This window comes from Cynocephalus volans, chromosome 12 (genome assembly GCF_027409185.1).
Source record: "Cynocephalus volans isolate mCynVol1 chromosome 12, mCynVol1.pri, whole genome shotgun sequence".
Taxonomy (NCBI): Eukaryota; Metazoa; Chordata; class Mammalia; order Dermoptera; family Cynocephalidae; genus Cynocephalus; species Cynocephalus volans.
Window position 1 is genome coordinate 3,615,935 of NC_084471.1, and position 9,187 is coordinate 3,625,121.

Below are 9,187 nucleotides of genomic sequence, written 5' to 3' on the forward strand. Positions count from 1 at the left end.
TGCTACGTTTAGGACAAAACACAAAGCCCCCAAGGTGGCAGGTGAGGCCACTGGGCCACCCTGGCCAGGTCTGCAGGCTCCTCTCTCACTGACACTTGAGCTCCAGTCCACTCTGTGCTCACCTGCGAGCCCGCACACCTGCCGTTCCCTGCACCTGGGAGGGTGGGACGCAGCTGTCCCTCCCCAGGCCTGTTGCCACTCTACCACCCGCTTCCTGTTTGTCTGAGCTTCCCAGCGAGGCCTCCCCTGACCTCTGCTTGGTTCAGATGCCCCCAGCAGAGAGGCTGCACAGCATTCCAGTCCCCTTGTGCCCTGGGCCATCACCCTCCACGGGGCGTCACTCTAAGCACCAGGAGGTCTGGTTTCTTCCAAGCTCCAGGTGTCTGGCGCAGTGCCAGGACCTGACTGGGTCTCAGTAAACCTTTGGGCAATAAGTCAATGAAAAGAAGTTCCATTTGTGAGAGAAGGTTCCGAGGCAAACCAGTGTATATCCCCTGTAGAAAAGCAGAGTTCTAACTTCCTGGAGCCAGTCTCTGTATTGCACAGCATAATTAAAGGTGCACTCACCAGTTCTGGTGGCCGTGCAGTCACGGTGCAAGGTATGCCTGCCTCCCGGTGCCCTTCCACCTGCTCAGACTGCTGTGGGTCCCCACGACGGCGAGCTCTGACTATGAAGACAGACTGTGTCATGCACAGGCCACAGTGTGGAGATTTATTCCTGCACCAGAGGCTGCGCTTGCGTTTCATTTCCTCACCAGCTTAATTTCGAGAGCGCACAGCTGGGGTCACTGAATTGGTCCACATGTAACTTGGAAGATGACCAATTTGGTTGAACCAGCTCATTTGTAATTTGAAATTTGGATTCTTCCTCACCCAGCCGGGTCATCTTCTCCTGTCTGTGGCTTTTGTCAGCAGGAGAGGCTGGGGCCTGTGCCGTGTGCTCAGACTGTCTCCATCCCATCTTCTGATTATTTCTCAAGGAAAAAGGTCTAGAAGAATGGCTCCATCAAAAGATAGGCCTTTAAGATAATATTTATCAATTTCTCCTGACCATATGATGCATGCTTATCTTGAAAGTCTATAGAACCATGAGAAATAGAATACAAACCTCGGAATTAATTACTGTTAGCATTTTAGTGTAGTTCCTTCTAATCTTTTTCTACATTCCTACCTCAAAACCAGCCCCACGTCCTGTTTCCGTAGTTCTTACACCTAGCATGGTATCTGTTTATGGAAGGTGCCCAGCAGAGACAGGACAGGTGACAGATACACATCCATTACCAGTCCCTCCGTCCATTGTCCCACTGACGGCTTGGAACACACGGGCTGCTCTCAGGATAAAGGGAACACTCTGCAGCGTGTCCCATGAGGCCCTGTGTGGTCTGCCTCTCCCAGCTGCTCACCTCCTCCTGCTCCCTTTCCGCACCTAGCACCTAGCGGCCCTTCTTGCCTAGGTGCCTGCTCCTGCCATCCTCTCAGCAGCCCTCCCTGACTGGGCACAGCTCCCCAGCATGGAGCTGGCACTTGCACACAGCTGGCATTTTGATTTCCCTGGGCGGCTGGCTCCGGGAGGACAACAGTCACTCCAGTTAACGCACCCCTGTCCCAACCCCCTGGCAGGACACCTGGCACACAGAAGAGGTGCTCGGTCATCGTCAGAAGGAGAAAGGAGGAAAGAGTGAAAACCGGACGGTGTGTGCTGGATGATGAGCACTGAGCCGAGAGGGTCACGGAGCAGAGAGACAGATGGACGCCTGATGCCCTGGAGGAGCGCTGAGAGGTGAGCCCCAGCCCCCTGGTGGCACGAGCAGCACTGAGATGCTCAGACATGAGGGATGGACCAGCAGACTACCTCTCCCATGCCCCCAACCTTGCCCAGTATGCTGCAATTCCCTGGCTATTTTTAAAACTCTGAGAGCGCTCATGTAGGAGGTTTCTAATGTATCCTTTTATTGGCAAGTGGGTGCTCTGAGTCTCATTCCTTTATGAGTCAGAGACGAGTCAGAAATCACCATGTCCTCCCTACGTGATGGCTGATGTCAGCACCTGGGACCCTCCCCCTCCCCTGCGCGGCCCCTGACCCAGGCCTGCCTCCCCATGTCTCTAGCACCTCCCACTCCTGCCAGAATCGAAGGTCTAGTGCCACAAGCTACCATCCTGCCTACCACCTCCACCTCGTCCACAAGGGGCTGACAGTCTCTCTGAGCTAAGCCCTGCTCAGGGCTGGTACCTCAAGATGGGTCAGCCCGGGCCGGCCTCAAAGAACACACCATTAGGGAGAGAAAGAGCCAAGCTGGCCAGGGAGTAGGATGTAGGGTCCCATGGCCAGTGGTAAGGTAGGGTGAGTGTCCCCACCCTGGGAGAGCATTAGGTAGGGGATATCTAGCCCATCTGGGGAACAGAGAAGCTTCCTGAAGCCTTGTTGCCACAGGATAAAGTCCAAACCCTTCCCAGTTGCTTCCATGGCTGCTTGCAGCTGGCAGTGATCTGCTTGCTGGATTCACCTGTGTCTCTGCGTCATGCACTATGGGTGTGTGCCTCTCCTAATCCCCAACCATACACACAGACACACATGCACACACACGTGTGCACACTCATAGAGGCACATGCTCACATGTATAGACATACATGCCCACACAGGTGCACACACACGCTTTGATTCCCCAGGGTCATGCAACAAAACCCAGGTTTCTCCCCACCTCTGCCCCCTGCTCCGGCCATTCTTTCCGGTGGGGAGTAGGAGCGGGATGGAGAGCCTCAGACTGCAACGCACCTGCGGGGGCAGGGGGACAGGAAGGAAGAGCCACAGGCTCAGGGCTGCTCTGCAGTAGTCTGGGCCAAGCCAGCAGGGGCCCAGGAAGCTGTGTCCTTCAGAGGGGCCCCTCCTGGCCAAGTTCAGCCCAGCTCTGGATTCCAAGTGTGCACAGCCACTGCCAGCAGCTGCAGGGAGCAAGCCCAGGTGCGAGCCACAGCGGGTGCTAAAGGCTCTGGAGCCCAGCGTCCTCCCGCAACAGCGCCCACCTCTGCAAGACCCGAGCCTTGCTGGCTGTGTTTTGTCATCTGCACGTCCTGAAAGCTGAGCACCACACCCAGATTCTGCCAGGTGCCCAGTGAGCAGGAGTCGAGTTAAATACTCTCCCTTTAACTAGTCTTCGCTTACCGTGTCAGTCTCCTGGGGCTGCCGCAATGACTGACCACAAACTAGGGGCTCAAAATGACAGCAGTGTGTTCCCTCAAGTTCCGATGCCAGAAGTCGAGACCAGGTGTGGCAGGACCGCACGCCTTGCAGAGGCTCTGGGAGAACCCTTCCTGCCTCTCCCAGCTGCCGGTGGCTCCTGGAGTCCCTTAGCATGTGGTCACACCTCTCTGTCTCTGCTTTCCCTGTCACCTCACTTGTCCTCTTTTCTTCTGTATCAATCCTCCTCTGCCTCCATCTTAGAAGGACACACATGATGCATTTAGGGCCCACCCGGGTAATCCAGCATCGTCACCCCTTCTCAAGATCCTTCGTCACAGTCCTTTTTGCCTCTTAAGGTAACACTCACAGGTGTCAGGGACAAGGAAGCTGCTATCTTTTGCGGGGAGCGGGCATTCTTCAGCCAACCACACTTCAGCGTCAGCTCAGGACCCTGCTCCGGGAAGCCTTGGGAAACCCCTTCCCACAGAGACACACCTCAGGTCCTGCAGCACCTGGAGCCCTTGGATGTCCTCTGCACAGCCCGGGAGCTGCGAAATGAATTCACCAGCCCTGCGGGCAAGGGTGGGGCCCTCCACACAGTGCCCTTTCCCTGTTCAGTCTGAGGAGCCTGGGTGGTAAACTGAGTTGACTCGCACAAACCCATCTGGCAGCACCAGCAAATAGGCAGGTGCCTCATGTCGGGTGGATGGTATACTGAAGCAGCCCTGTTCCCTGGTAGATAATTTGCTATTTGTACTTAATTTCTAAACAGGAGAGAGTTCTTCATTTACGTCTGCTCCCCTTATGACAGCCACAGACATTACCTTCCCAAGAAAAGTTTACAGAGAAATGCCTACGGTGGATTTCTCTCCTCCTATTAGAAACAAGAGTAGTGGGATTTAGTGGCAGGCATTAAAAGCCTCCCCTTCATGCGGCCAGGCCAGATGTGCTGCTAGACGAGCTGCGGTCTGGACGGAAGGAAAGTGTGAGTCTGCAGAAGCGGCCGTCGATGGATCTGGGCTCAAGCACTGTGAAGAGCGAGGCTGTTCCGAAGCAGAGCCTCCACCCAGTGCGATCCCCCCGCGGGGGACACCTTCAGCCTGCCCTGTGTCCACTCTGCCCTTACCTTCCTCAAACTTCCTTCCAGCTGAAGTTTTCTAGAAAATCCACCTTCGTCCCAAACCATTGGGCTGTTGCTTCGAGGGCAGACAGTCTGTTATTCCTGATCCTTCCCTCCGCCTCTCCACGAGAAAGCATCTGATTCAAGTACAGACACTGAGACTCCTGGGAATGCTTTCAAAATATTACACAGGGTTTGCTGGTGACCTTCAGACATGGAGTAATTCCAGTATTTCCCAAAATGTTAAATTGTCACCTTCTGGGATTTTGGGGACTGAGGAAAGTGGGAAGAGGAAGTAGCATAAAGGAATGTTTCCCTTTTTACTACGTTAAAGTATATTTAAATTTCCACAACATTAAGCATTAAAGCTTTGCCCAAGGACTGGACCACGAGCAGAGCCTCATTAAGATCTCCTTCGAAAACCAATGGACGCCCCTCGTGCATTAGTGTCCCCCCAAAATTCATATGTTGAAGCCTTAACCCCCAACATCGTGGTATTGGAAGGTGGGGCCTTTGGAGGTAATTAGGGTTAGTTAAGTCATGAGCGTGGGGCCCTCACAGTGGGATTAACACCCTCATAAAAAGAGACAGCAGAGAGCTGTCTGTCTCAGCCATGTGTGGAAACAGTGAGAAGGTCTGCAAGGCAGGAAGGGACCTCACCAGAAGCCGAACCCTGCCAGACCTTGATCTTGGACTTCCAGCCTCCAGAACAGTGAGAAATAAATTTGTTGTTCAAGCCCCCGTCTATGACGTTTTGTTATAGCAGCCCAAGTCAACTAAGACAAATGGTGAGGTGTTTTGGTCCAGTTATGAGTAACAACACAACCACAACAAAATGCAGTGACTTTTTCTCACCTGATGCGATGCTCTTGTGGGTGGTGGCTGGTACTGGTTTGGGCACTCAAAGTTATCAGGGCTTTTTCCTCTAGGCCTCAAGGTGGTGACTGTTGCTCCAGCCATTTCATCTACACTCCAATAGGAACAAAAGAGAAAAGTAAGAGGGCAAAGGGATTTCCTGGAATCTCCCTGTGACGTATCTTTACCTCTCATTGAACGGTTGTGTCACAAGGCCACCCCATTTGCAAAGGGAGTCAGGAGGTATAGGCACTCTGGCTGGCATTCTTCTTCCCCCAACACCAAAGTTCTTTTAGTGAGAGAGAACAGGAAAATGGATATTGGGTAAGCAATTAAGTAACTAGTGCAACATATTCAGTTAGAATCCAAACACAACTCATGGGTAGGAAAATAAATAAATAAATATATATATACACACACACACACACACATACATATTACACATATAGTTTACATTTTATATATTATATATACACACACACATGTATATGTGTGTGTGTATATATATAACGCTTCCCTCCTTGTTAGGATCAACTATATAGTCTTAAGGATCTGTTTCCAAATTATAAATTCTGCAGCTTTTGAGAACTTCTTAATGACAGGCTCCTTAAGAAAATAAATGCTGCATTTTCCTCCTAGGCCTCATATTGAACAGTATGATCAGGTGTACCTGTGCAGGATTTCTTTTTTCAGTGCATGAATAAATTGTTTATTGACAATGAGAAATACCCTTACCTTGTCTGGGTTATAAACTATCAGCTTTGCTCTAGAGTTTCAGAATTCTAAGTACTGATGTTCAATCACGTTTGTTTTTTAATAGACAAAAGTACAGAGTTAAGGGAAGGAAAGCAAAATTGGGAAATGCCCTTGAACATTATAACTACAAAAATCCCACTGGAACCGGTGGTCAAGGTTGTGATTGAGACGATTTAGTTGAAAACTTCTCTGCTGAAGAATTGTCTGTTGATAGAACCAGATTCTCAGAGTCGCTCAATGGCTGCTGTCATCCGACAGAGCCAGCGAGCGTGGGTCACGCCTGGGGAGGACAGGGCGTCTCCAGGAGCCGAGGCAGGGAAGTGTGGGTTCCAAAAGGGGCAGGTCGTGGAGGGCTGGGAACGCAGGGTTAGTGGGAAGGTTCGGTTTTGCTGGTTTGGGGTTCTTTGGGTGAGGCGAGCTGGGGGAGGAGGAAGGACGGTGAATAGTCTCAGTGGGTCCAAGGACAGTTCCAGAAGAGTGGCAGGTGAGGCTGGACCGTGAGCCGAGACGGTTCTGCACACCCTGGGGAGCTTGGGGACAGTTGTATCACCTCGGTCAGCCCGGCTGTGGTGGCACAGGGAGGAGGAGGGGGGCGAGCTACTGCAGCAGGGAGAACATTTAGGAGGAGATTGCAGTGGCCCCAATTAGAGGCCAGGAGACCCTCCATTAAGGCAGGCGATGGGGAGATTTGAGAGATAATTGAAGGAGGCACCAGCAAAAACGAATGTCCACTGGATGCTGTCTGTGAGGTTAATAGGGGCATCAAAGACGGTCTCCAAATGCTCCACCCTCAACAGCTTCTCAGAGGGTAAGGCCATTAATTAAAGCAGAAATGTACTGGAGAGCTAGCCAGCAGGCAGCTCGCTGCACGAGCGTGATGCCAAGCAGGAGGCTTGGGGCGAAGGCGTGGTCCGGAGTCTTCCAGGAACAGGGGGCCGCGGGGCCACCAGGGAGAGAGTGCAGAGCAGAGTGCCCGCGGGGGCTCAGCCAGACCCAGGAGGAGAGGCCGCAAGGGGACAGCTAAGGGACACCCAGAGGCAAAGGAGGAGAGGAGGAACAGACTCAAAGGACAAAGAAGAGACCAAAGGGGCAGGCAGCTAAGTGGGCGGGGGGCGCAGAGGATGACAGGGCCACCAGGCGGTCCATCATTGTGACGCGCTCCCTGTCTCTCTCTAGACTACCCTGCCTTGCCATCCCATTTCTTTTTTTATTATTACTATTTATCATGAGCATATTCATTGTTACAAAATGTGATTTTTCTTTATGCCCTTTACCCGATCTGTCCCTCCCCAAACCCCCGCCCCCATCTCTGGTATCCTTAGGCTTGTTCTCTCCTCCTGAAGGTCTCTCTCTCTCTCTCTCTCTCTGTCTCTCTCTGTCTCTCTCTCTCTCTCTCCTTCTTAGCACCCAGTTATAAGTGAGAACATGCGGTAAAATACAGAGGATAAGAAATGCTGGCGAGGATGTGGAGAAAGGGGAAGCCTCCTGCACTGTTGGTGGGACTGTAAATTAGCACAGACATTATGGAAAACCGCACACAGCTTCCTCACACAACTACAGACAGAACTGCCACATGATCCATCCACCCCACCGCTGGGTGTCTACCCGAAGGGATGGAAATCACCATGTCGAAGGGACACCTGCACTCCCATGTTCATCACCTCCCCCATTTCCTCTGACAGGAGATCTCCTTGTCGGCGCTGTCATTTGAAGAAACAATGTACAGTTCACATTAAAAAACACAAAATTTCACTATATCTAGTTTTAATTTTCATAAAAGTTCATTCTCCTGTTTCTCATGGAGGAAAAATGTATGACTTAAAATTGACAGACGTAACTTGAGATATTAAAAGCATGTACTCAATTAAAAGGAGACAGGAAATACTGACTGCACAGACGGTGCACCAAGAGATTCCACCCCGGACCTCCACGCACCTGCCTCAGGTCTGCAGCGAGCCCTTTCCTCTAGAGCCCACAAATGCAATGTCGAGAGCGAGACTGACCTCAGCTCCTCAGGGCAGAGACGTCGCCTGTCTTCATGGAGCGGGACCTCCCTGAGCCACCCCGTGTGTCTTCAGGGCTGGGCCACAGTCCTTGCGTCCCCCACCAAGGCAGCTCAGACCTAGAAAGAAAAGCTAATATTAAACGAGTAATTGTGAGCATGATGAGGATGAAGAAAGACAGGGAAACACACAGAGCTCGGAAGTGCGGAGCGAGGACTTTAGCCAGCCCAGAATACGGGGTAACTTCCCGGAGACGGATGATGAAGCTGACCTTGAAAATTGACCAGAAATGCACCATTCCCTAAAGCTGGCCCTAAACACTGAGATCTCCATGAAACTAGAAGAGGGGTCTTGGCCAATCAAACAGAAATCACAGTGGAGGCGGCCCCAGTCATCCTCCAAGGCTCAGCTTGGGCACTGCCCCTCCAGGAAGCCGGGCTGGGCTGCAGACCTGTACTCTGGCGCTCACACGTTCCTGCACAGACTCCTGGCTGCACCTCCCTCCATCAGGACAAAGCTTAACAAACTGTCGTGTCTTCTGTGGTAGAAATCGGTTACCAGCTGGCGAATTGCCATCCTCTGATGTGAAAGACAATTGGAGCACGACCACTAGCATGGCTGAAACTGTATGATTCCAACGATGTGACATTCCGGAAAAGGTAAAACTACGGAGACAGTAAAAAGATGAGTGGTTTCTAGGGATCGGAGGTGGGAGGAAGGATGAGTTGGGGAGCACAGAGGATTTTTAGGGCAGTGAAACTGCTCTGTACGGTACTGTAATGGTTGACCCATGTCATTACACATTTGTCAAAACCCACAGAACGCCCAACACCAAGAGTGAACGTAATGTAAGCTATGTGCTTTGCGTGATCGTGACGTGTCGACGTACACTCATCAGTTGTAACAAATGTCCCACCATGTGCGGGATGTTGATAGTGGGGACAGGGAGGCGGGGGACATCTCTGTACCTTCCAGACAGTTTTGCAGTGAACCTAAAACTGCTCCAAAAAACAAAGTCTTTAAAAGAAAAAAGAAAGTGAAGCATTTGGGAGGTAAGCGCGTGAGGCTGGTCTGTCTCCAGGTGAGAACGTTCTCAGCCTCCGGTGTCATTTCCCTTCGAGGCTGTGTCTGGTCCCGCCTCTCTCTGCACCTCTGAGCACTCAGGGTCTGGCCCGGTACCTCACACGCAGTCGTAGGTCAGGAGATGCTCGTCACACCCTCGGTGGTCGAATGCATGGATGATCGAGCGGGGGGCCTCGGCTCCTCTGATGTGAC